General features: G+C 55.3%; 1 protein-coding gene across 6 annotated transcripts in view; it reads left to right on the top strand.

Annotated features, from left to right (window-relative positions):
- The first annotated feature begins 23,685 nt into the window (after positions 1-23,685).
- The window catches only part of PEMT (phosphatidylethanolamine N-methyltransferase), an 83,017-nt gene continuing 79,919 nt past the window's right edge, over positions 23,686-26,783 (top strand). The window contains exon 1 of one of the 6 annotated variants that reach the window (XM_090023519.1): positions 23,686-23,839. The gene's annotated coding sequence lies outside the window, so the exon portion shown is untranslated. Of the gene's footprint in view, positions 23,840-23,933; positions 24,060-24,124; positions 24,149-24,203; positions 24,447-24,736; positions 25,219-26,783 lie in introns of those variants that run through there. The other 5 variants (XM_090023522.1, XM_090023521.1, XM_090023517.1 and 2 more) reach the window with 5 other exon arrangements.

The raw sequence follows: 26,783 nt of genomic DNA, 5'->3' as shown, positions 1-26,783 counted from the left end.
GGCCACCCCTCAGCTTGGTGGCCAGTTTTCTCTTCTCCCATCTGTTTGGCACCCTCCCACCCTCTGCCCTTGTCTGCCAGCCCAGGGCCCACGTGCATGTTCCTGGGGGTTGACAGGCCAGGGTGGCAGAAATGACCTGGCATGACAAGGTCACCATGACCTTGCCTCCCTGCTGCTCTGTGTTTTCTTTCCCACATCCAGGTGAGGTGCTGGCTTGCAGAGCTCAGGAGCATAGGGACTGGACTTTGTCCTGGCATCAGTCCCCTTTGCAGATGATGATGGCATTCATCATCATCCTCCCTGCTCTACAGAGGGGGGAAACCAAGGTGCTGGAGGATGGAAGGATTTACTCAGCCAGGCAGCAGCACAGTCCTGGCACCCTGGCATGTTGTCAGCTCCCCCATAGGCTCAGCCAGCTTGCCCGTGGCATGGCTGGTCCATCAGGTCTCAAATGCTGGGGGTAGGCAGGTCCCAAGACGCACGGGTTGCCTCGTGAGAGGCACAACCCCCTGGCACTGTGCTGGTATCCTCAGAGTGGGGTGGGATTTCCAGCCCCCAGCCCTGGTTCTGGCTGTTTTCATTTGTGCCTCTGTGTGCACATCACAAGCCCTGGCCCAGCAGAGCCCGCGGCTCCGTTCATCACCCCCCAGGATGTACCGTGTCAGGGCAGGGACGTGCTTGAGCGCAGCGCAGGCTGCTCTGGACTGCAGCCGGGCCCCTCTCCCCCTGCTCCCGAAGCCCAGGAGGACAGCAAATCTCTGCAGACAATGCCAGGTGGCAGAGCCCCGCTGGCTGCTGCGAGAGCTGTGGCCTTGAGAGCCCGCCGGGAACAGAGCGTCCAGGCCGCAGCAGCGAGGCAGCGCTCTGAAACGGCAAGGCCACGGCGAGCAAGGCAGGGATGCTGCGCGGGCGCAGCGGTGGTAAGGTCACCTGCCAGGAGCGGAGGAGACGGGGGCGGGCGTGCCCAGGCTTCCCTGTACGGGCTGGGATGCTTTTTGCAGCCACCCCGGAGGTGTTGTAGCAGACCGGGGTGTCCCACGTCCTGTCTCTCCTGGGGCTCTGGGCTCCAGCTCCAACCATGTGGGGTGGGGAGGAGAAGGGAGAGACTGTGCCAACTCCTGGACACCTTACCTGGTGCAAGGAGCACCGGAGAGCAGGTAAAGCCTCTCCTCATGCCATCAGCACTGTCCCATGGCAGCAAAACATGCCGGAGCCTAATCCTGGCTAGTGCCGCTGCAGGGACGTCGAGGGAAATCCTGGCCCCACTGAAGTCCCTGGGGAAAACCCTTATTACTTCAGCAGGGGCAACCTTGCTTCTGCCCAGCCTGCTGGTGCTTTTAACCCAGGGGGTGATTCACTGGCAGGCTGTTTGCAGCGCTCGCTGCGTGCAGTAGCCGACCATTCCCACATCCTGCCGCGGCGGGCGTCATCCTTTATGCGGTGGAGTCAGCACTGGCTCACAGGAGCGCGGTGCTGCCCTGGGATCAGGCCCCGGGCTCCGAACCAGTCAAAACACATGGGGCTATTCATCTGATGTCTGCTTGTGTCCTCTTGCACAAGCCAGGGGCTCCTCACCTGACGGCCTCCCCCTTTAGCACCTCTCTTCAGACTAGTGCGCCACCTCTAGCCCCTTCCTTTGGTGACCAACAGGAGCTCTGGCACAGCACAGGGTGCTGGCACCAGGCTGTTGGCAGCCGGATGCCCAAGCTGTGCCCCGCCAGCTTGGGAGGAGCAGGGCTGAGAGTCCTTCCCGTCAGAGGGGTGCATCTGGCTGGGGGCAGCGGGGAGCTTTGAAGTGCAAGGCTGAGCCCCACTGCCAAGGGACATGAATATCGCAGAGAGGCTTTGCGTATCCTTTGCCCTGCCTGGAGCGCGGGGCCCGGGCTGCTCCAGCATGAGGCAGGTGCCTGGAGTCTGGCAGGGCCAGTCGGCACGATGAGCGCAGTATAAACCGGCTTGCGTGGTTTTGCTAGGGATCAGCTGCAGCAGACTGCGATGAGTCAACAGCAGCTGGGGCCCGGGAGGAGCCGTGAAGGCGGTGATGTGGCGTGGAGGGAAGCCAGGCAAGTCCTGATGCAATACAGAGATTTCTCCTGGTTTGCTTGCGTCCACTCCCACCTTTTCTCCAAATGCAGGAGAGAAAATAAGCAGAGCGCCAAGAGGCACCGGGGATTTATTGGGGTTTATTGCTTGATGGCATTGGAGGGACCGCAGCACCCAAAGCCAGCCCCCTCTCCGTCCCCTGCTGCCCCCGTGCAGGGATGGGAGAAGTCTTGCTCTGAGGGGACTTGGCCAAGGCCATGCTGAAGGGGCCTCGCAGACTCGGACACCGTGTCCCCAGCTCCCTCCTCTACTCTTCCTCCGTGATTTATCTCCATTGGATGTCAGGAAGTTCTTGAGTAGATTTTTACCCTATAGACTAACCAAAGCAGGTATACATCTGGTGCAGATCCACCTTGCCTTCTCCTTGACTTCAGGGTAACATGCTTAACTACGTCTCTCTGCTCAAGGAGTCAGACTCTGCGCCCAGCATCATGGAGACCCCCACAACAGGCTTCAAGAGCCCCTGCCGGCGTGGGTCTGAGACAGCAGCTCGGGATGTGCTCCCTGGATGAAGGCCGGACAGGACAGGGATAAGTCTCTGGGCGGCTTGAGCCTCTCATTGCTGCGTGGGTCTAGGCCTGGTTGTTGGTTGTAAGGGTGCCGAGGGCCTGGGGCTGCCATATGATTAATAATCCTACCCCCCGCTCATGCACACCAACCCGCCACTGTATTCCTGGGCCTGGCAGCTTCCCAGTCGCAACAAAACTGGGCTGGACTCCTCTCTCGAGCAGCGGGAGCCCCTCCTGGCATAGACGAGCCTGCTTGGCGCGCCCACCCAAGCCTGGGCTGGCCTGCTTTCTGACCCCGTCCCCTTCTGCAGGGCTATTGATTGGCAAGTGGAAAATGGCTTGGGCCCTCCCCGCAGGAAATCTGCCAGGCTCCCCATTGCCTTCAGCAGCCAGCCAGCACCTCCTGCAGCAGAGTTCAGGTCCCTTTCCCACCCCACCCCTGCTCCCCGGGGACAGCGCTGCCCCGCTCTGCCCTCACGCTCGCTCTCAGACTCCCTTGCCATGATGCTGGCTGCTGCGGCCTCCTGTCCAGACAGCTCGGAGCTGCCGGATGAGAGGAGGAATGATGTTGCTGACAGCTCCCTTTCAGGGATTTGCACTGCTGTCTGCTGCCCTGTCACATTGCCTTGGTTTCTCGGCATCTCCTCCAGGCATCCTCCCGAGGCGCTTCCTGCGGTAGCATTTAGTGCTTAGAAGACGGGCTGTTTCCCAGAGCTGGCAGAGCGTGTGTCCTGAGGGCAGCGCCTGATCTCGGCAGCACCAGAGGCCAGGTTTTCACAGGGACTGGGTGCCTGAGATGCAGGTCGGGGTCTGGCGGGACATTCAGCCTCCCTGGCACTGGAGTCAGCAAGGGGACATGCCTCTCTGCATCTTCACCCTGCCTTGAGCAGGGGCTGGACAAGGGCTCTTCCAGCCAGCGAGTAACAGCATCCGATTAGCCCCAGGTGCAGAGAGAAGCTGGTATCCCCACTTGTAGCCCGCATCACCGCCCTGCTTCACGCCATGTGAAGGGTGAAGTGTATTTGTTCCTTCTGCCGGCAGGGCGGGGAGGTCATAAGCCACGGGCAGTATTGCTGGATTCCAGGATCAAGGGCATCTCACCCCCGTCGGTGGCAATGACAGCTGCTGGGCAGCGCTGGCATCCAGGCTTCTCTTCACCGTTGTAACCTAGGGAGCTTGGAGGCCTGCGGCATCTTTGGGAGCTAGCTCAGGCTGGGCATGTCATCTCCGTCACCCTCAGCTAGAGGCTGGCAGGCCAAACCTGGAAGATGCACCCCAGTGCCTGTTCGAAAAGGGGTCTGCTGCTTGGCCAGGATACAGGAAGAGATCTGCAAGGGGTGGCGTGACTTTCCCAGTCTGTGAACAGAATGAGGGCAGGGTAGGATTAAATAATATGTTGGTGCTGGTCCGTTACGAATGACCTGGGTTCAATTCACTGTACAAAGGCATTGGAAAGAGCAGAACACCGGACAGGTGAAATCCTGCTGTGCCCCAGGGGTTAAGGTGGAAACAGGGCAAACCTGATGCCAATAGTCCTATTACCTTGGCTGCCACCTTGCAACAAGCCTATGGCCATGGAGAGGGGGTAGGACGTCCCACACAAACCCCCATCCCCTGGTGCTAGCAGGTGGATCCTGCTGCTGCCCTGCCCCTAATCCCCTGGGAGACCTCGGGCCCACCGCTTCACCTCCATGCCCCTCAGCTTGTCAGACATTTCCCCGCTGCCGGGATGGAGGGAGGGAACGCTGAACCCAGTGCCAGGCTTGGATGCCAGGCTAACCTGACCTGCACCCTGGCAAGACTGCTGCTGGCCCTGGGCACGGCGAGCCCAGAGCCTGGCTGCACGGCCCTTTGGATTAGGTTCATAATACGTGGAACTAGCAGGATGAAAAACCCACTCCCCGCAGGCTCTAAAAGCTGAGCTGCAAGGTTAATTGCCCTCCCGAGAGGAACAGCTTTCAGGCTCTGCAAGTGGTTTAATTAGTGTCACTCTGGCCAAGAACAGACAGCAAGGTCTGCGCTACGGACTGCATGCCCCAAAGCCTATTTTCTTCTCCCCGGGACCCAGGAAGAGGTGATAGATTGAGGCCTGATTGCCTCCGCCAGGACCCATCCTGCTCAGCCGACGGCCAGAACCGGAGACGGGCGCACAGTTGCCAGGGAAACGGGCAGATGCTTCCCAGCCAGCTTTGCAGATGTGGAGGAGTCGCCGCCAAATTTGCCCCATTCCCGAGAAAACCCTCTTCGTGGTTATAAAGTCGAGCACGTTAGACTGGAGAGGAAACCAGTCTTCGCCGGCACGTTTGAAGGCTCAAGGTGTGTCGGGGCCTGAGAGAACAACCGCAGCCTAAATGAGCCTGATGCCGAGAGGTCTGGCATAGCCCCGGCTTCTTCCCAGTCTAACGGGGCCAGTCATTTAGGGACAGATCCTGCTCTACCTGTTAGGGACTTAAGTGGACAAACGTGTCACCCTGTGCCCCAGGCTGAGTCCTTGGAAAGCTGCAGACGCAGAAGGCAGGCAAGTCCTCCTCCTGCTCACAGCTTTTTGTGACTCAGCCCGAAGGCGGAGATGTCGGTGTGTTAGCTAGGTACGTATGTTCGGGCTGGGTGCAGCAGGGTCGCACATAGGCACCTGCTCTCCGGACCAGGAGCTGGGCCTTAGAGAGCGGGGCCCGGGTGTGTGACCCAAGCAATGATCCACAGCACAGCTAAAAGCTTCTACCCAAAGAAAGACCCCTAATGAATCCCTGTGCTTAGACAAGCCAAGTGGGATATAGAAATGGGATAGCCATTCCCTGTTGGTGCATTGGATCGGCCGGGATGATCTGGTTGGGGCTGGTCCTGCTTTGAGCAGGAGGTTGGATTAGATGTGACCTCCTGAGGTCCCTTCCAGCCCTCATTTTCTATGATTGTATGATTCTGCATCTGTCTGATGACTGTAGGCTTGGATCACTTCTTGTTGTGTGTTTGTACAGCGCCTTGCGTGATGAGGCCAGTCTCCGCTGAGGTCCCACCGTTACCAGAGCAACTCTCCGTAACACACCAGCAAGCCCCAGAATCCTTCAGGAGATGCGATCATTGCCTTTGGAAGCTGGCGACTCAGCCGTGAGGCGCTCGCCCTGCCTCGCACCCCTGGCAGCTCGCAAAGAGGGGAAGGGAGGCGATGGCCATGCTGCAGCCCACGTCCCTCTGCTGTGCGGTGTCCTTGGAGCTGCATGTCTGAGCATGGCTGTAAGGAAGGGGCTCCAGTCCCTGGATTTGTCACCTGCGGCCTGGCAGGAAAGCAGCTGCAAGGTGGAGTTGCCTGCCCCTGACGGCGGCCCCGGCTCTGGCTGTGTCACATTCCCGCTGCCCTGAGCCCCGAGGAGACATGCAAGAAGCTCAGCCCCCCTGAGCTCATCCGCCCCAGCCTGCAGGAGGAGCACAGCTGGCTTCATTGCAGCACATCCCTTAAACACACCTAGGATTGGGGGCACTTCCTAGGTAGATCCAAACCCAGTGTCTTGTGCACGCTTTACGAGGGCAGGCTTGCAGGCCAGGCAGTGAGCGTGTGCTCCCCAGCCCCGGCAGTCCCTCCCAGGTCACAGACCAGGGAATGCTGCAGCACTGGGTCTGGGTCCTGGGTGACTCTCCGAGGTTCACTGCTCTATGCCCAGCTCTGCTGGGAAGTCCCACCCGGGTCAGAGTGGAGGGAAGCAAGTGGTGAGGAAAAACAGCCTCCCCCATATACAACAGTCTGCCCAGTGCTTGTAGGAGGAGAAGACAGTCAGCTGGGCTGTCCTTGGGCCCCTGCCGTGCCTGTGCCCCCAGGAGAATGCAGAGCGTGAGAAGCAGCTGGGAAAGAGAAGCTGTAATTAATAAAGTACCAAACACCCTGCAGAAGAGTGCTGCCCGGAGGGCTCATTATACAGGGTAAGCACGGGGAAGGCCCTTTTCCTACAGCCATGGAAGACGAGACCGTGTATCTCACAAGAGCCTTCAGTGATGGCACTGGGGGGTGCCTGGATTGTTGTTTCATTATACTGGAGGGAGGATGCATGAGGCACTAAGCTAGAGGAGTGGTGTCAGATCCCCGTGGGCTCTCATCTCTATCTCTTACAGATCTTGCATGACCTATGACAAGTAGCTTGATTTCCTCTCTGGGCCTCAGTTTGCCCATCTGTAAAATGGAAGTGATTCTACTGACATAGCTAATGGGAGAGCTGGGGATCTAATTACCTGCAAGGGCTGTAATCGCAGGGCCACCTCTAGGGGCAGATAATGACCCTGCTCTCTACCCATTCATTTGGCATGTCACTGCTGCTTCTAGATGCCGCACCAGATTAAAGAGCAAGCAGTCCCCCAATCACCCATCGCTAATAGCAGTCATTATTCTAGAAATCATCCGGGCGATAAAACATACCTGCTCACGGGTCACAGCATTGAGTAATGTCCCGCTCTCCGGGGAGGGCAAGCCGGTGACCTTTGCAGGAGAAATATTTGCCCTCTCACTTGGAAAGCAGCTCCTCAGCCGCTTACCTTGTATTTGTTCCTAGACTGATGCAAAGTATCTGGAGTGTGATGCAAGAGCAGCTGCCTGAGGGAAACCAGCATGTGCTCCGAGCGGAAGATGAAAGCGCAGACAGTCACGGCCGTCCCCTTTGGACCCATCCTCGCCATGTCAGTGGGTCAAGTGTTCCTCGGGAGAGCTCGAGGGAGGACTCCCAGTGTCAGCTGGCAACAGATGTCTGCTGAGGTCTCCCCAGCATCTCCCTGGCCCCATTTATGGTCAGAGGTCACCACACTCTGCGTCCCCCACCAGCTGAAGGGTAGCCATGAAGCTGGGCAAGAAGCCTCCGTTGCTTTCTTTGGCCCGAGCAATGCACCTTGGGCAGGGCTGAAATGTGGCACAAATCCGTGCCCGTTTCAAAGACACCACGAATTCCAGAATAATGGAAACACTTTATCCCAACACTTCTTATCACAACCCGCATCCAACAGCGTTGAAAGAACAGGTTAGGGACTGTTTAGAAAAGCTGGATGTGTACAAGTCCATGGGGCTGGACGTGATGCACCCGAGGGTGCGGAGGGAGTTGGCCAGTGTGATTGCAGAGCCGCTGGCCATAGACAACATGTAAGTGCTAACAGTGGTGGGGCACAGCCCTGTGCTGCCACCCCCGTTACCCCTGTTGCTGCTGCTGCTGCTAGGTACTGCAGACCCATGCCTTGTGCTCCACTGTCAGCACAGAAATCGGGGGGGGGGCATGCCCCCCACCCATGCACCACCTATGCCATTAGTCATCATCTTTGAAAACTCATGGTGAGTAGGAGAAGTCTTGGATGATTGGAAAAAGGCAAATCTAGTGCCCATCTTTAAGAAAGGGAAGAAGGAGGATCCAGGGAACTACGGACAGCCAGCCTCACCTCAGACCCTGGAAAAACCATGAAGCAGGTCCTCAAAGAATCCATTTCTGAGCACTTGGAGGAGAAGAAGGTGATTAGGATCAAGTCAGCATGGATTCACTGGGGGCAAGTCATGCCTGACCGACTTGATTGCCTTCTATGATGAGATGACTAACTCTTTGGATGTGGGGAGAGCAACGGCCAGGATATACCTTGATTTTAGCAAGGCTTTTGATACCATCTCCCAAAGCATTCTTGCAAGCAAGCTAAGGAAGTATGGGCTGGATGAATGGACTGCAAGGTGGATAGAAAGCTAACTGGATTGATGAGTGATCAATGGCTCCATGTCTAGTTGGCAGCTGGTATCAAGTGCAGTGCCTTGGGGGTCAGTCCTGGGGCCAGTTTTGTTCAATGTCTTCATCAACGACCTGGAAGATGGGATGGAGTTCACCCTTGGCAAGTCTGCAGATAACAGCAAGCTGGGGGAGTAGTAGATACACTGGGGGTAGGACTAGAATTCAGAGAGACCTCAACAAATTGGAGGATTGGGCCAAAAGAAATCTCATGAGGTTGAACAAGGACAAGTGCAAAGTCCTGCACTGAGGACTGAACAATCCCATGCAGCGGTGCAGGCTGGGGCTGCCTGGCTGGGCAGCAGCTCTGCAGAGAAGGACCTGGTGGGGACAGGGGACAATAAGCTGGATATGAGCCAGCAGTGTGCCCTTGTTGCCAAGAAGGCTAACAGCATCCTGGGCTGTGCTGGTAGGAGCGCTGCCAGTGGGACGAGGGAGGTGATTCTTCCCCTCTATTCAGCACAACATCTGGAGTCCTGTTTGCAGTTTTAGGCCTCCCCACTACATAAAGGATGTGGACACATTGGACAGAGTCCAGTGGAGGACAACGAAAATGGTTTGGAGCCTGCAGCACATGACTTCTAAGGAGAGGCTGAAGGAACTGGGCTTATTTAGTCTGGAGAAGAGAAGACTGATGGGGGATTTAATAGCAGCCTTCAACTACCTGACAGGGACTGGAGCTGGGCTGTTCTCAGTGGGGGCAGATGACAGAACGAGGAGCAATGGGCTCAAGCTGCAGCAAGGGAAGTTTAGGTTAGATATGAAAATCTTTCTCATTAGGATGGTAGTAAAGCACTGGAACAGGTTACCATGGTGGAAGCTTCATCCCTCGAAGTTTTTAAGACCCAACTAGACAAAGCCTTGGCTGGGATGAGATAGTCGGCGCTGGTCCTGCTTTGAGCAGGGGTTGCACTAGATGCGACCTCCTGAGGTCCCCTCCCACACAAATTTTCTAAGATTCTTTGTCTTATTTGCAAACTTCCTTCAAAAACCTATTTAAAAACTTTAGACTGCAGGAGAAATGCCTACTTTTAAAGGCTGAGGGCCTGGCTGAATTTTTTTGTTGTTGAACTCTCAGTTGGCAGGGGATTTTGAAAAATTTGGATCAGGTCAAACCAAAATGATTCTCCTCTGCACAGGTTTCCAGAACTGCCAGTGAAGGGAAAATGGGTTGAGGGCATGTGTGATGCCAGGTACCGAGAGCATCACTGTGCCAGGGGAAGGCACCTCATGGCTCGCAGGGATGGAATGAGAGGGGTTTCCTTTGGAGAAGGAGGGCAGGAGAAGGCTGGCATGTCCTGCAGGTAGGTGGAAAGCTGCTGCTGTGAACTGGCAGCACTCTCCAGACCTCAATGGATCCTTGTCTTCAACAAAGCCAGAGTGATTTTACCCCATTGGAAGAATTTGGCCCTCTAAGTTTGTCAGCAAAGTTGAAGCTATAAATGAAGTCACAAGTTGTTCTACCGTGAGCGAGAAGGTGGAGAGATGTCCTACTGCCTCTCCCTCCTGGTCCTGCTTTACAATGAAAGCTGGGCTCCAATGAATTCTGCTGGCATTTATTACAGTTGTGCGAAGCCGGATGAAAGCTGTTGTGTACACGTGTGGGTGTTGGAACGACACGGGGAACCAGAGCTGACTTACCGCACCATTATTCTCTAAGTGTTCTCCTTCGCCGGCAGGCTGCAGAGAGCTGTCAGGAAGGCAAAAGGAAACCCATGAGGTGTCCCTTGTGAGATGACAGATATGGTTTTGCAGAGCTGCTTTGCTGCAGGAGGGCGCGCTCAGCCCTCTGCAATTAGACCTGGGTAATTACAGTGGAACAGTCTCCATGAACCTCCATTCAGGTTTTTAATTGAATTCCCTTTGTCTGTGTCCTCCCTTCCCACCAATATTCTGCAGAATGAGTTTGATGGCAGCAATGCACAGAGAAACAGTCCATCTGGCTGAAGGTGAGCAGGGGATGAAACCACTGCATTTGCACCTGGGAAGCCTAGGGCACAGACTTCTGCTCCCCTTCCTCTCACTGTGGGAGGACCGTGTCCTCTCTGTGTGCGGTGGGAGCCAGCTCATGGAGCTTACGGCTCAGATCCTGGCAACAGACAGGTTAAGGTTCATTTGCAGGGATTGTTTGTCCCATCATGTCGGTGAATGAAGGGGGAATAAAACCCAGATGGCCCCTGGAGGCTGTTTGCGGGCCTGCTGAGACCAGAGAAGTTAATCCCAGCAGGACTAAGACTAGGATGGGTCTACAAGGAAGGGCTCAGGCTGCAGCAGAAGAAACTGAGGTTGGAGATTAGGAGAAACTTTCTGACTACAAGGGTGGCCAAGCTTTGGAAGAGGCTCCCGGAGAGGTTGTGGAATCTGTCCCTGGAAAGTTCGCAGACCAGGTGAGACAGACACTTTCCTGGGACGGTTTAGTTGTGGTGAGCCGGCCCGGAGCAGGGGGCTGGATTAGATGTCATCTCAGGAAGTCCCTTCCAGCCCAACTTTCCTGTGATGCTAAATGATGTGTTGGGAGTGCTTCATCCAACTCTTTGGGGGGGGGGCAGTGAGGCAGCTTGGGGCCAAACGTGGCATCCATGACGTGCTAAGACATGAGTTAGATTCTGGCAAATCCATTGATGACTCTGGAGAGTAGATGCTCCATCTCTGTGCCCAGCCAGCAGGGGATATGAGGTCAATCCAAGTCAACGTGTGCTAGATTTCATTTCATAGTTCAAGGTGCCTCGATTTGTTGTGCTAATATTGGACAATTCTGGTTCAAGGTTGGGGCCACGATCGTTGTTACCTAGCCAGTGCTTTTTGGGCTTATGAGTGCTTATTCCCTACATCTCTGATTTCAAATCTACCCTACCTTCTGCTATCTCTCCTCAGCCAGATCTGAATTTGCCTTTAGCTGCTCTTGGATTGAGAGAGGCAGAATATGGGCCGTGATGTAAGAATTGTCTCCTTCTCCATTCAGCACAAATGCGATGGGATTTGCAGTGCTTGCATGGAGGATTACCAGAGAAGGCAGCAGCTGCCTGAAGGAGTGTGCCTCCACTTAGAAAACCCTTTTTCCAGGATTGAGGAGCAGAATGTCACTGAAAATTGGTTTTCTTATCCAGGGACTCTTACTGCAATCCTGCCTCATCTCCTCCCCTGAGCAGGGCAATGTGTGCTGGTCCAGAGGAGAGAAACAACCCTTGCATGCCAACAAAGGCAGTTGGCAACACCGCTGGACAAACGTGGCTGGACTGTTTTATTCCTGACAAGTGCCTTGGGTCAGAGCAGCTGTTAAAAACTGAGGTTAAAAGGAGCCAGTTGCACCGCTGAGGATCTGGCCTGCTGTGCATTTTAACTGCATGGCTCAGGGCAAGGTCCAGCCCCTCGGGGCAGGATTACATCTGCCTCCTAGGATGCGGCCTCTCTATTCCAGGAAGCAATCCGGGATGTGCGTTAGCCCCCACCCCTTCCCCATGGGCTTAAACGTGGGCCTGATTCAGGGCTCATTTTTGTACAGTGCCTAGTGAAATGAACCAAGCTGGGCATTCAGGGCATTGCCGCAATACCACCTCCATGCCCACACAACCCCTGATACGCTGCACAAGCACGTGCGGAGCTGGGAGTGTTCACAAGTGTGCAACAGCTCACGGCTGTTGACCCTTCCACCCTCCCCCGGCGCTCATAGGAGATGCACTTGACAGAGCAAGGACTGGACTGGTCGGGTGTTTGCCTTTCTCCTGTCACCGATGACTCTCTCCCCCCTGTGAGAACAGCCAGGGATTGCACTCCCCGGGGGAAACGGCTTCCCACAGTAGCGCTGGCCATGACGCGGGATGACCCTTTGCCCCAGTTTCAGCCTCTGTCAGATGGACTGGCAGAGGAAACACAAGAGCTCATCCAAGGGAACAAAGTTAGTAAGCCCCAAGGCAGTATCACTGCGGCGTGCCCTCCCAGAGGGGCGATCGCACGGGGGCTGTCCACCCCCGGGGCCGGGCAGCTACCAGACAGGGGCCTTGTGGGAGCACCTCAAGATTTGGCCCCACTTCTGAACAAAGCCCCGGCCCTCCCCTTCGTGAGCCCTTGTACATTAAAGCAAGCCAGCACCTGGCTGGAAGAAAGCAGGTGCATGCAGGCCTACAGCTAGTGACTTGAGGCTACAAAAGCAGCGGGCAGCTTAGCAGGTGGCTGCAGTTCTTTACACCAGCTGAGAATTTGCCCCCCAGACATAGGACAATGAAAGCCACTGTGTCTCTGTGCCGCTCACATGCAGAGGCCCTTTGAAAAGAGCCCACGTTGGGGGTTGTTTCAGAGCTCCCGACAAGGATTTCTCTGCGTAGGTAATCGCCCTGCAGCTGCTGAGAACAGCCTGCAAACCGGAGGGGAGTGGAGCTCGCAGCTCTTGTGGGAGCAAAGATCATGACACGTCCTTCCTCTGCAAGTCCCCACAGCATCGGGCTTTTGGGATGAGCATCCGGTGCCTGTGACACAGGCAGGAAAAAGCACGTGTTCACTTGGGAATGAGCTGAGCTCCTGCCCCCCCAATCAAGCAGGGCTTTGTAGTCCAAAATTGAGCCCCTTGCCTTCTCCTGAGGGTCTGTGTGGCGGCCGGGACCCCAAAGCACTCGGTTGCCGTGTGCTCGGAGGATCCACGGAAGAGACCCGGCCCCACGCTGCAGGGGCGAGTGAAACCCCACAGCCTGGGCCAATTCGGTTGAGGGGGAAAAGCCTTCCTGCCCCTGAGTTTGGCAGTCAGTCTGGTGTGGAGCAGAAGAGCAGGGACGCCCTGCTGTGTGCCTCGCTGTTCCTGTCTATAAGCTGGGGATAAGGATGCTCAGCTTTGTGATCTACTGCTTCAGCGGTCAGGACTGTTGGTGGTGCCTCTGCCCCTCTGACCTGCGGCTTCTCTGCTCCTGAAACCCTCCCCCCCAGCCCTGCTCAGGGTCCTCTGTCCCCAGTCTCTCCTTTGGTCACCTACCCCTCGGCGGAGCCTGAGAGGGAGCGGGGGCGCGGGTCTGGGGACAGCCAGGCCCCACGCTAAGGCTCGGAGCCAGGAGCCCTGCACCACGGCAGCTCACGTCCCCCGGGCACGCTCAGCCCTGAGAGGCGACTGCTTGAACCTTCCCCAGAGACCTGGGGGCTGCGGAGGCACAGCCTGTTCCTTCGTAGGCTGGAGAGAGACACAGGCTGTACCCAGGAAGGAGGGGGAACCAGGCTTTGTCGCCCTCCGAGCTGGTTCCCCGTGTCCTCCCTCACCGGTACGAGGAGGAAAGGCGTGCGTAACCAGCCACCCGACGCCGCTCACTCCAGGATGGGGACTTATGTAACTGCTGTCTCGAATGGAGAGGCCGGCGTGGGGGCTGGGGAGTGAGGAGGCACGGCTTTGAGAGCGGCCGTGGAGCGCACCTGATGGGTCACCCCGACCTGCGGGGGCTGGCGGGGATTGCCAGCTCTGCCGGAGGTAGGTGTCAGCCCGCGGGGAGCAAGGGATCCCGCAGCGGAGCTGTGACAGGGCTCGTGTGCATCCCTCGAGCTGCTCCCCCTAACCCCGAGCTCCAGAGCAGGCTGCATGGTTATCACCCATGTGCAGCGGGTGCACATTTCTTCTCAGTGGGGAGGAGGGCCTGGGCCTTGGTCACTGCAGGTCCCTTGCGGCTCAAGGCACAGTGCTCTGGGGACAGGATGCCCCATACACGCCTGGTTCACACCAGTCAGGGAAGTGAGAGACCAGATTTCCCTCTTGGCACACGCATCCCGGAGAGGCAGAGTCACTGATCCCATGGAATAACTCTGCTCTGGTCCGCGAATGGCTTCACAGGGATGAATTCGGCTAAACCTTGCCCTGGTTTTGCAAGGGCTAATGTCTGTGCTGTGTGGCTGAGGCCGAAGCATCCTGTCTTTGGAAGAGGCTGCAGCTCAGGCCACAGACTTCATGGGTCCAGCTCGAAGAACACGGTGGGGCGCGGGGAAAGGGGACAGGCCCTGGGAACGTGTCCTGCCTGGAAAGACACTCGTTAGTGAAGCTGCCTGAGCCTCTGTGCTCTTCTGCTGTTGTTCTTTTGTGCGTGTTGGAAACTGTTGAGGGGAAAGGAGATGAAAGGGCTTTGAAGGGCTCCTGCTCCACTGTGTTTGATTTCTGCCCGGCTCTTGTTTAAAGTGCTACCAATCTCGGTTCTTTCCTGGAACAAAGCACGGTGGCCGTATCAGCGCAGCTCGATCAGCAGCTCCCATCCAAAGGGATGTTTTGATGTCTGCTGTGGCCGGCGTTAGCAGCCTCGCTGCAATTCAAAGGGCCATCTGCCCATTGCCACAGCAACGGCAGGGTGGGTTGAGGAGCCACAGGCCTTGCTGACTGTTTTCTCTGGCAGTCGTTGCCTTAGAAGTGGCTGGAAAAGGGGGTGAGGTGGTTCCAAATGAGCATCCAACACCTTGGGGAAATGACCAGGGATCATGTGTCAAGCCAGTGAAGGTGGAGCCAAAGCAGCAGAGTGGGGTGCCCCCCAGGGCACTTCATGCAGATTGGTGAACCAGGGCAAAGGGGCCACCTCTCCTTGCAAAAGCAAAGCCAGAAGATTGCACTTTCAGAAAAAATTGCTGCCAAAGACAATTGCATAAATGTTCAAAGCGTGCCACTGAGGAAACAGCAGAGCTGGGAATATCACGTGGTTGCTAATAGCTGCTCTGTGCCTCCCAGAAAAGCCATTGCTCGGTTTTAAATGCCACTGTACCAAGGGAGATCCCCCTAGTGTGCGATGGCCCCAGAGGTCCTATTCACCATTGCCCTAAAGCCCCTTCACGTTTCCCCACGGGAGCAAAGAGATTTGAAAGGCATTAGATCTCCCACTTCTGCGACATAGCTACTTTGGGGGACTTCTAGACCTAGTCATCCTCATGAAATCTATGACATCTAAATCTATGTCCATGAGAAAAAACAAGACCATGGTCCCCTCCATTGGGCTGCTGGAAGTACAGATGCAGGGATGGTCACATCGTTGGTACAGGGCCATCTGCACTAGGGAAACATGATGTGCTGAGGGGTTAGAGGAGGTTTTACTGCCTTCTTCTGGCTGCCTTTGCTCATTAGGAAAAAGGTTTGCGTTCAGGCACCACATCATCACAAGGCAGAAACAAGGTTTCATTGCTGATCTCACGGTCACTTCCACTGGCTGACGTCACAAATGCACGATGATGGCCTTGCTGTGACACCTCCTGGGCAGAGAAGCCGGTTTGTCGGAAAGCCTTTTTTGTAAACATCTCCAGTAACAGCTGAGAAGCTGCTCTCAAAGGAACCCCCCATCTGACTGCCCCTAATGCATGTGCATCTTCGCGAGAGCCCTGCGTGAAGCCTGGCTAGATGGTGCAGGGTTGCATGTGATCATCACTATTTCCCTGCAGTTGTGCAGCCCCCAAACTTCCTTAGGCAGAGGGGTGCTTGTATCTGGGTTTACTTCAGCCCCAGGTAAAGCCTGGGGCTCACAAGAGCAGGGCTTATGTTTGAGGCCCTTGTACAAAAGTTGCTGCACTTGACAATGGGATTAATAGCAGCTGTGAAATTACATACTGCTCACCAAATTCATGGTTTTAATGCTGTGGGGGCTTCAGCTTAGCTCAGCCACCTTCCAGGGCACAGCTTGCACTGCCCTGTTGCCATGCTTGGGGCCATGCACAAATCGTGGTCTGGCGTGCCCTGTTTCAGAACCTGAACGTCCCTGGATTTCAGATACAGGGTTTTGCTTCAGACTCATTTCTCCCCCCATAAGAATGCAACGTGGCCTGTGCCTTTAAATGTGGTGGGGGTGAGAGCAGGCAGAGGAGCAGCGGGTGCTCCCAGCTCCCACCAGTTCAACTGGGATAGAATCTGGGCCTGTGCCGATCCCCTAGATTGACATGGGCGCGGGAGCAGAACGAACCCGGTGCACCAGATGTTCCACATTGCCCAGTTCAGTCAAGCCTACTAGAACTGATAAGGGAGCATTGAGAAGCAGCCAGTGATTAATTCCTTATGATCTGTAATAGGAGGGCTGTCTACCTATTACCCTAGTAAATCATTCATCATCCTCTAAACAGAGCTAACCTCTTAGGCAAACACTAGAGGTTTGTACTAGCATTGCAGGTTGCTGAGCTGGTAACAGAATGATTGTGTGGTTGGGAGGACTGGATTATGAGATCTCAGAGCCTCTGAGCAGCCCAGCCAGGCTCCCTCAATAGCACTGAGAGTAGTTTGACTTCTGTCCACCCTTGCACTGGCATTGTCCAGCGCCAGGACAGCTGCACCCTTCCTGATACTGCGTCCTCGGGAGTAACAGGCCCCTGCAAATTTGAGGGAACCTTTTGGAGCTGGCAGGCTCTGGACTAGCATGTGTAGGACACCTTGCAGGGGAAAGAGTTTTGGGGGAGCAGGCTGGACTCTTGCAGAAGCCCACATTGTTTAATGGATTTGGGGGCCAGAGTCAAGGCAGGGTGAGCTGGGACTTCTCTGCTACCTTAGAAGTGAGGGACAACACTGGCTCAGAGATAACCTTTGGGTGACCTGGGGTGGAGAGTCAGGAAAGAAGGGTCCACTGAGAAATATAGTCCCTCCTGTCAGTCCCGGTATAACTCCGTACAGGAGCAGGACATGCTGGTAAATCAGGGAAATATATCGACTGTGACCATCCAGCCGGTGGCTTGGCAAAGACATGAGCCGCAGCAGGCTGTGTTGGTATTCTGTGACAAACTGTGGGCAAGACAAATGACTCTTCTTACTTTGTAAGTGTTTTTAGCTGACTAGGGCATGGCGGTTCTGCCTTGGGGAGAACTTTACCCCACGGTTTGGTTCTGAGAGAGCCCTGGAGCGCCCCACAGAAGATCCCGTTTGACATCAAGCCATCGAGGACCCCTCTGAGCATCATCATCCAGCTAGTTCTGCACCCACCCAATAATAATTCCATCTAGAATATATATATTCCTTAGCTTGCTTATGAACACATTGTGGGGACCCAAGACCACAGCCTTGCAAACAGGGCATATCCAATCCACTGCTTCCCGCTCCATCCCTGAGGCCCACCACCTTCTCTCAGAAGGAATCAGGCTGGTTCTGACAAGTGTCTCCTCCTGGAGGGGCTCAGAAATGCATACGCTGCTGATCCCACTTGTGCCTATGACACTGAAAGCCCTTAGCTCGGGGATGGGCAAAACATGGCCCGGGGGCCGGATCTGGCCCACCAGGCCATTCTATCTGGCCCACAGGGCTCGTAAAAAAATTTAGAAAATTAACATTTATTTGCTCCTGGCTGCCTGTCAAAGATGACAGGAGCCAGGGGCAGTAGGACCCAAGGGAAGCTGGTGGCAGGACCCAGCAGCAAGGCCTGCCCAGCCTGTCACCCGAGCCAGAAGTCCCTGCCTAGTAGAGGCTTCTGGCCTGGGACCATGGAGCTGTTCTGGCTTCCCTGCATCAGAGACAGAAATGTAGCCCTCAACAGCTTGCCAAAACTTGGTAGGCGGCCCTCTGCCTGAAATAATTGCCTACCCCTGCCTTAGCTGCTCAGCCAATTAACACAGAGAACCACGTGATCTGATGTGGCAAGATAGCCAGGGAACATCAGGCTGTGCTTGCTGCTGCCACCCATCCAACGGGATGGTTTGGTGCTGCAATTAGTGGTGATGGCAGCATGATTTCCTTCAAGTCCTTCCAGCTTGCACAGGCATTTGCAAATCTGTTCTCCTGCGTGACCTTGAAGGGCTAGGATGGAAATTCAAATGGGGCTTTCAGCACTCTGGCAGCAAGCAGATTGCAGGGGCCAGGGGACGAGCAGAGAGGCTAATAGCACATCATGCGTGGAGACGGACAAGGAAAAATGGCTGTGGGTGGAGGAGTCCTCCTTTGTTTTGTTATCAATGGCTGGTGGGGGTCGGGATGAAAAGCTGGAGGGGTGTGAGTGGAGAGGGGGCTGCATCTGCACCAGCTGCACTCCCTTGTTCTGCTAACAAGGCAGCAGGCCGCGTGTAGCGTGAAGGGCAGGCACCGAGAGCTGGCTCCTGTCACGTTTCCTGGCTCTGGTCCCTTCTGAGCCCAGCTGCTCCGGTGGCAGGACCGTGTTCCAGCAAGTGCCAGCCAGCTCTGGGCTTCCAGCTGCCTGCTCCAACTTCCAGATAGAGGTCTTTGTGCTGTACCTGGCTCTGCGGCTCGTCTCTGCCAGCACAGAAGCAGTCTTCCAGACAGAACAGGCGGTAGCCACCTCTCCCTTTGTTTGGCTGAGACAGCACGTGCCTTCCTGGCTGTGAGGAGGAAGGGAGTGTGACTGTGTGGTTAAACACCGGCCTGTGTGCCAGGGAGCTGGGCTCTGTCCCTCACTTCTACCTCCTCCCTTCCCAATGCGCACAGCCAGTTCACTCGGACTAACTCTTCTCAGCATCACCCGCTTCCCTTGCTCAGGGTGGGGCCAACGTGTGTATATCCTTTATCAGTAGGAAAGCCAAGCCAAGAGGCCCTGGCTCTTTCATCTGCTGGCTGCCATCTGCATTTGCAGGAGAGGTCTCTTGCTACCAGGAGAGAGGGGAGCAGGTTACAGATCCGCTTGCCCCACCATTTCTCTTGCTCTTTCTCTTTTCATGTTGTCTCAAATCACATTTTAATCTGCCTCACCCCTTGCTCTTCAGCATACAAATCCAGGTGTTGGGACTGCAGAATGAACGCTCTCATCCACTCTCCCATGGCAGCTTGGAAGATTATAGTGGTGATAATTACACCCTGGGCACAAGCCTGGCTACAGCTTGCGTGGAGGAATGATCAACATGGGGAGGGGGGAGGAATGAAAGCATGGGACCAGCTGGAGAAAACCCACTTGGGTGAATAATTTCCTTGGCCATGGCCTTGTCTTCACTGGCTGCAGGCAGTCTAATTACTCTTAGCTACATTGCAGTATGGGCTGTAAGTCCTGAGAGAGATCAGCCCCCCTGCTGTAGCTGGCAGCATCCAGGCAGGCATGCAGAGACCAGGGCGCACCCCGCTTGCTTACAATTTAAATGGACAAAATGGAAGTGGTGCTTCCAAGAAGATCAGTGGCACAGCTGGGACATGCACTTAGATCGTCTGATGGCCAATGCTGGGCCCGCCAACTGGCCCCCATCCCATGGACTACTATGAGGACTAATGAAAGCGTTCCCTCCATCGGTGCCCTCGCATCTCTCCCTGCTCCTGCCTAGCAATGGGAGTCACCAGAGGGTTCTGGCTGGGTAGCCAGGGACAGCAGGGGAGGTTCAAAATGTTTTTCCCACCTGCTAGAAATGGAAGATTTGGCATGTCCAGGGCCTGGGAGGCACTGTGAGGTGGTCTGTCCCATCCCACCAGGTCCTTATTCTTACATGACGCCCATCACCGTGGTGCTGGACGACAGGATCCACCTGTATAGCCTGAAGTGCATTGCAGCTGTAGCCTGCCCAGGGTGTGGCATCCGGGCTTTGGGCAACAACAGTAACCAGCCGGGCAGTGTGTAGTCAGGGCCGAGGATCTGTGAGTAAATTCTTACTCCTGCATGTCCCCTGAAGCCACGGGCAGCTGGAAGGCTGTGAGAGCTCCCTGAAGCTGAGACAGGAAGAGTCTGTGCTTTCAGAGCAGAATGAGAGCACTGAGAAGAAAAAAGGGGGAAAAATACTTGGTAGAGGAAAGAGACAAAACTGAAGGAGACTCTCTCGAAATAATTGCTCCACAGTGGATTTGAATCATACCTGGAACGTGGGACAGGCTGTTTCACCCACTCTCCTTGGGCCAGAGGAAGATACTCCCAGTGTTTGCTGACACTTTTGATTCCAAAGCAAGATGCTAAAAATAAGCTGCTAGCATTGCCATAAGTTAAGGGAAAGGCAGCGCTGAGTTACAGTATCGCGTGTAAGGGACTTGCAGGCTGTCTGCATATGCTGGGCTCGTTCTGCAGCTGTAAATACTGTGCATCTGCAAGAGGTGTATCCGCTTGGGGTGAGACGCTGCTTTCCATGTCTTTTTAGAAATAACCTGTCTTGCCTTTCTTTCCAGGGAGTGTTTCAGAGTGGAAGAAGGGGGCTGGGGAAGGGCTGCAGGGTGTGAGGCAGCAGGGGGCTGGGCTCGCCAGTTAAGGGCCCTGGAGAGGTAAGAACAGATCACGGCGTTCTGGAGGAATACAGGCAGCACTGGCTTATGGGCATCACAAGATCTGTTTCTAGTGGGTGAGAGAAGCGTGGGCCATTCTTCTCTGAGCTCCCTGTTGAATACTTCCCAAGCCAGAGAACATACCCCCTGCGGCCTCCATCTCTCTCTGCATTTAGCTTTGGTTCCCATTTGCCTTTGCCATTCCCAATCCTGCAACAGGACCCACAGGCACAGAACCTAGCAGCCCCAAACAGGCTCCCACTGAAACCAGCTGTGGAGGAGATCGGTGCAGGGGGCTCTGGAGCCCTGCACCCCTAGCTGTTGAGGGCAAAACTCGTGCCAAGACTGTGTCTGTCTCGGGGCAGTTGATTGTTGGTATTGAGTCTTTCTTCTCCTTACCCTGGTTTTGTAGGTGCTCACTGATGCTCGTTAAGTCGTGGTATAGTAGCTAGGTCCTGTGTATTGAGCTGGTCCCTGAGTGAATCACAATTGATTGAGTGGTAACTGGGAACACAGCAGCTTGGCAGCCAGCCCTGCAGCAGTGCCCCCCCTCCCCAAGCCAGAGGCAGGCAGTCCCAAGTTTTGCTTGTCCACAGCTTGAGGGGCAGTTCCCCCTAAGCCCCTGCACCGATCTTCTTGAAACTTGGCAGGCTTTGTGGTCTCAGTAAGAGCCACCACCCCTGCAGTTTTCACCCCACGATATTGTAACGCCTAAATGTGACATGAGTTTTGCTTTCAAGAATTTGGGGTGCCATTCCCCCCAAACCTCTGCACCAACCTCTTGAAACTTGGCAGGCTTCATCCTCTCTACAGAATCTACCATCCCTGATAATTTAATCCAAACTGGACAAAAAAACAACAAGGTTAGATATTTTATTATTTCCCCATTATACCCTACGGCTGGATCCCTGAGGCGGCTCCAAAGCTCTTCAGGAAGCCAAAGGAGGCCAGCGCTTCGACCCGGATGGGCTGCTTCTGACCCCAAAGTTTCTCTGGATCCAAAGCTCTGTCCGAAGCCTCACACAGCCCTACTGTGTGGCTTCCCTTGCCTCCCAGGTCCAGGCTTTTCACCAGCTCCACACTCCTGCAATCTGGGCTCCTTTCACGTTTCTGTCCTGGCTTCCCCCAGAGGACGGTCATCACTACCTGTCATAAAATCATAGAAAATGAGACCTCAGGAGGTCACATCTAGTCCAACCCCTGCTCAAAGCAGCACCAGCCCCAACTACATCATCCCAGCCAAGGCTTTGTTGAGCCAGGCCTTAAAAACCTCCAAGGATGGAGACTCCACCACCTCTCTGGATAACCCTTTCCAATGCTTCACCATCATCACCCTCGTAGTGTGAAGGTGTTTCCTAATATCTAACCTAAACCTCCCTTGCTGCAAATAGAGACTGTTGCTTCTTGTTCTGTCATCTGCCCCCACTGAGAACAGTCCAGCTCCATCCTCTTTGGCATCACCTGTCACTGGACGCCTTCAGGTCCATTAATAGCACTTCGGTGCCTTCTTAGATATAGCACAACAGATCCTACTCACTCTTAGACCTTAAGGTTGGAAGGTGGGGCTGGGAGCTAAAGGCCCCTGTACTTAATTTGTACAAGATGCCATACGGAGCTGGCCTAGGTACAAAATGACATTGAGGGGCCTGCACCAGGCATTGAACGAACAAAAAGCAATGTTGGTTTCAACTTCCTTTCAGTAAGTGGCCAAAGTCTTACAGAAGACGTGGTCATCAGAACAAGCCTGGCTGGAGTGACTGTGAGATGATACAGTTCATTCTGAACTGCCAGATGCAGTAAAGTTGGTCTCTGAGCAAGGCCTCTTGGATTTCAAGAGGATAAATGTGGAGAAGCTCCACTAGTGGAGTAGGTTGAACTGAAGAGCTCAAGAGGCTGATGGGGATCAGGCTTGTAGTGACCTTCAGCCAGAAGGCAAGCACGAGGAGAACGCTGGCAGGGAAGGACAAACAAGCAGCCCAGACAGGCTGCTAGGTGCTTTCAGGGAGTGGAAATAGAGAGTGGTTAGCAAGGGGAGCTCCATCTAGGAGGCCAAAGCATGCCACAGTGGAGGTAGAATGGCCCAAAGCTTAGCTGCACTTTGCAAAGAAAATTAGAGCATGTCAGAAAAAGTTTGTCAGGTGTGGGGAAGAAGTGCAGCTGGTGAAGATGAAACTAGACAATGCTAAAAATGCTATGATTCCATTTTCCAGTCAAACTGATGATGCATCTGAGGGGAATGGGCAGGGCCATGGGAATTACAACCGAGGGGGACCTAGAGTTGGACAGTCAAATCTTCTCCAGTGCAGAGCATGGGAAAAAAAGGCACATGAACTCCCTCAAAGCCAAGGATTTTGAATGACTCTTGTCTCGTCGGGGTGATTCCCTAATGACCGAAGAACAGCGAATGCAGAGCATCCATTCAAAAAAGGGGAAGCTACAGGCCCATTAGTTTGACTTCCAGTTCTGAGAACAGATTTTGAAGGAAAAAGTCATTAAAAGACTTGGCGGCACATGGAAAACAGGATGTAATGCAACAGGGTTGTATTAAAGGTAAATTGTGTCAGACTAAGTTAGCATCTGTGATAAGAGAACTGCCGCCTTAGACAAGGGCAATGCAGCGGACCTCATCTCTCTAGATTTAAGCAAAGAATCAGATAAAGATCCTCAGCAGGGAGAATGATTAAGGTGAAAGGCGGGGGATTAAAACAAGACTCAGGCAGTGGATTAGGAGCCGAGTGAAGGGCAGACGGGACTAGGTTCTCAGTTATCCAGATGGAGAGCGGTGCTCGTCAGAGATTGGGTTTGTGTCGCCAGTCGTGACTGGGGGGAAGATGCCGCGTGCGCCAACGGCGTGTACAGGCCTCAGAGCTGGGCCGTGGATATGGAGGAGGGCTGGGCTAGCAGGAGCAGGCACTGGACGACGTTTAATAGCACGAGATCGTGTACCAAGGGACTAATAACAAGACCTATTATAGAAAGGCAGCTTAGCTCCCACCCCGGGGGTGCGGGCAGTCCCGGCGTTGGGGATTCAGGCTTGTGAGACGAGGCTCGGGCCGGCCTGTCGTTCCCGAGCGGGGTGACAGGAGACGAGCGGAGGAGACGGAAGGGGCCGCGCTGCAGCGGCGCCCCTGGTCTGGCCGAGGGGCACTGAGGAGCCCCTTCCCAACTCGGCACCGCCGCGGGGGTCTTTTCGGGGACGTGCTTCAGTCCGGGCTGACACCCTCCCGGCCGCTGTCTCGCCGGCACCGGGTGTCTTGTCGTTGTGTCGGGCGAGGGGGCGGCGGAAGCCGGGCCCGGCCCCGAGCCTTGCCCGCGCCCCAAGGCCGGGCCGGGTCGGGCGCTGGCCGCCTGCCTAAACACAGGACAAAGTGCAGCCGCGCCGCAGACGCTGCGGGCCGCCGGTGCAGGTGGGTGCAGCGCGGCCCCAGAGCCCGGCCCGGTCCCCCCGCGCGGCCGCCGGCCCGGTGCTGCAGGCCCGCTCGGCTCCCGGCTCCCGGCTCCCGGCTCCGCTCCCGGCATGCCCCGCGCGGGGGGGGGGGGGGGAGGTGGCGGCGCGCGCGCGCACGCCGGGCGGGGGCTGCGGCCCTGGACTGTTGCGGAGGCCTCGGCAATGTGGACTACGGCCAGGTACCGGGGGTGGGACGGGCCCCCCGTGTGCGTGGTGTGAGGCAGGGCTCCCCGGTGTGCAAGGTGTGAAGCATCCCCCCGTGTGGGAGGTGAGGCAGCCCCCCCTCGTGTGCAAGGCAGAGCTCTCTAGTGTGCACGGTGTGAGGCATCCCCCCGTGCGCAAGGTGTGAGGCAGAGCTCCTCAGGGTGCAAGGCGTGAGGCAGCGTTCCCTGTGTCCAAGGTGTGAGGCAGCCCCCCAGCGTGCCAGGCGTGAGGCGGGGCTCCCCCATGTGCAAGGCACGAGCCAGCCCCCACCCCACATTCAAGGCACACACCGGTTTCTGGGGGTGTAGCACTTCACACACGTGTGCGTGCACGTCAGGCCGTGCTTCACCAGGGAGGCACAGGTAGGTAAATCGGGCGATTCCCGCCCTCCCGCGCCTGCGAAGCTGCCCCGCGCCGCAGCGTCCGACTTGCCCCCGGACAAGGCCCCCGCCCCGCTCTGCCCTCCCTGCAGAGCTGCTCTAGCCCCTCGCAAAGTAAACGCGGGGCCCAGGGGTGCTGGAGGGAGCCTCCGATCGGGCCTCGGTGGCCGTTTCGGGGTTGTGCTGCCCTCCCAGCCGCTCGTTGCCAAGCCCATTATTGCATCTTTGAGAAGATTTTTATTTTTCTTTGCAGAGCTTGAAAATAATGCGCCTTGACTCGCTGCGCTTGTGGATGGGGGGCAGCTGGCATCGCTGTCGCCTGCGTGTGCCAGCTGTCAGTGGTTCAGCAGGATCAGAGCATTCCTCTCCCAAAATAATCCCGTCACGTTTTGGCAGATGCTGGTGTCTTGTGTTGACTAGAAAAAAAATCAGGCTGCTTTGCTCATTATGGGGATCACAGGGTATGGGGGGAAGGCGAGGGGAGAAGCCTGTTTTCTTAGCTGCTCAAAGGCCTTGTCGTGTCTGGGAGCTGCGGCGTGCTCTGGGTATCGAGGACTCTCCGTGCCTTGCAGGGGTGAACCCCTAATTGCTGCAGAAGAGAAGCAAGCTGTAAACTAGCCGGTTGTAGGGAGGAACAGAATCATAAAAGCCAAACTCCACGTGTACCGGCACAGTACATCTGCTTTCATCAATATTTGGGTTGGAAGAAATCTCTAGGCTTTATCTGGTTCATCTCCCTCCATGGACAGCATGTGTGAGTAGCAGGGATATTTTCCTTGGCTGTATGACGAGTGGCCTGAGATTCCTGCTTTTATTTTTGTGACCTTTTAGAGCTCCAGTTCCAGTATTTACCTGGTCATCTTAGGGCAGATTAAATCCTGGTGCATAACCAGAAGTTATTTTGGTAGGTTTGGTTTGGCCCGCTGCATGCATCTTGGATGCTCCTGGTTTATATAGAAGCAACCCAGCCCCTTGGGAGCACCATCAGAACCATTCTGGGCTGGACTCAATCATCTTGCGAGGTCCCTTCAAGCCCCTAATGTCTGTGTAATCTATAACGTCCATGAAATTTTCCCCTTGGAGAGTCTACCCCACTCAGGCACTTACAAATCCTTTCCATTTAATTGACCTTGTTTTCTAGAGCCTGGAAGCATGCTGGGTACCAACCTTGATGCCAGCATGAAGTGACAAGGCTGGGGCATTGTTGCAGGGAATAGTCCATTATTTGTAACAGCCCCTTGTCAAAAGATGTGACCCTCTCCCTCTTCCCTTGCTCTTTTTAGTACGTTTATCAGAGGCCGGGATGATGCCTATTTCCGGAGCCCTGCATCTTACAGTGGGTTGCCTGTGGGCGGCCTTGTGGTCTGTAGCACTGCAGGTACCTTTGCCCACTGGGCAGTTGATTGCAGAACCTCACCTTGTTTCACCAGTGCCTGGCACATCAAAGGTCAGCTCCCCATGCCTTTGAGCCCTACTATAGTATGTGCCAATATAGCTTTTCTCTCCCTTTGTCTCTCCACCCCTGGCTGGTTTCTTGTGCTGGCTCTTGGCGGCAAGTAAACAGCTGTTTTGCTGCAATGAGTTGTCGTCTTGTACATCTGCGGTTACATAATGACTGATGGGGAGCCAAGGTTTGAGTGTGCTGCGCTACATTTAATTACATGACATCCTGAGCCCCTTGGATAGACAGATTGTCCTGAAAGGCTCCCCTCTTGCCCATAAAAGCACAACTGATCACAGCCCAATCTGCTGTGTGCCTGTGACTGAGACCGTGGTGGTTCAGAAGGAGAAAAGAAAGTCCGCGCCGCGTTTAATGGGGCTTCCACCAATGAATGAGTAGGTTGGCAAGAGGGGCTTTTGTTCCTCAACTGCTGACGGTGTGTTCTGCGCTGGAAAAAAGCAGAAACATACCTTGCTACACAACACACACATTAGACACAGGCCAGGCAGTCTGGACATGTTGTACGCTGGATACTTAGTGTGTTGTTTGCAACTGATAATGCTTGTCTTCGGGTGAAGGGGGGACTCAGTAATGGGCACTTTGGAGAAGGTTTGGCAGGTTCTTGGAAGAGTAATGCGAATGGAGGTCTAGGGCAGTTGGATGGAAGTAAGAGTTAGTGCCAGGGATTGGAAGATGGGGGACGATGGCTGTAGCTATAACCTTTGTGCAAGGTGGGGGCCTGGAGGGTGAATGGACTTAGCAGGTGGAGGACGTGAACAATGAGCCAAGGCAAGGGGAAGCAGGGTGTGTGGTTGGATTGGAGAGCGAGGGACTGGGGGATTGGGGCCCTCTTGGGATCCAGCATGGATCCTACCTTG

This window comes from Crocodylus siamensis, chromosome 12 (assembly GCF_052110815.1).
Source record: "Crocodylus siamensis isolate JL-2025a chromosome 12, ASM5211081v1, whole genome shotgun sequence".
NCBI classification, from domain to species: domain Eukaryota; kingdom Metazoa; phylum Chordata; order Crocodylia; family Crocodylidae; genus Crocodylus; species Crocodylus siamensis.
Note: the sequence above shows the minus strand (reverse complement) of the source record. Positions and strands in the feature narration are given on the sequence as shown.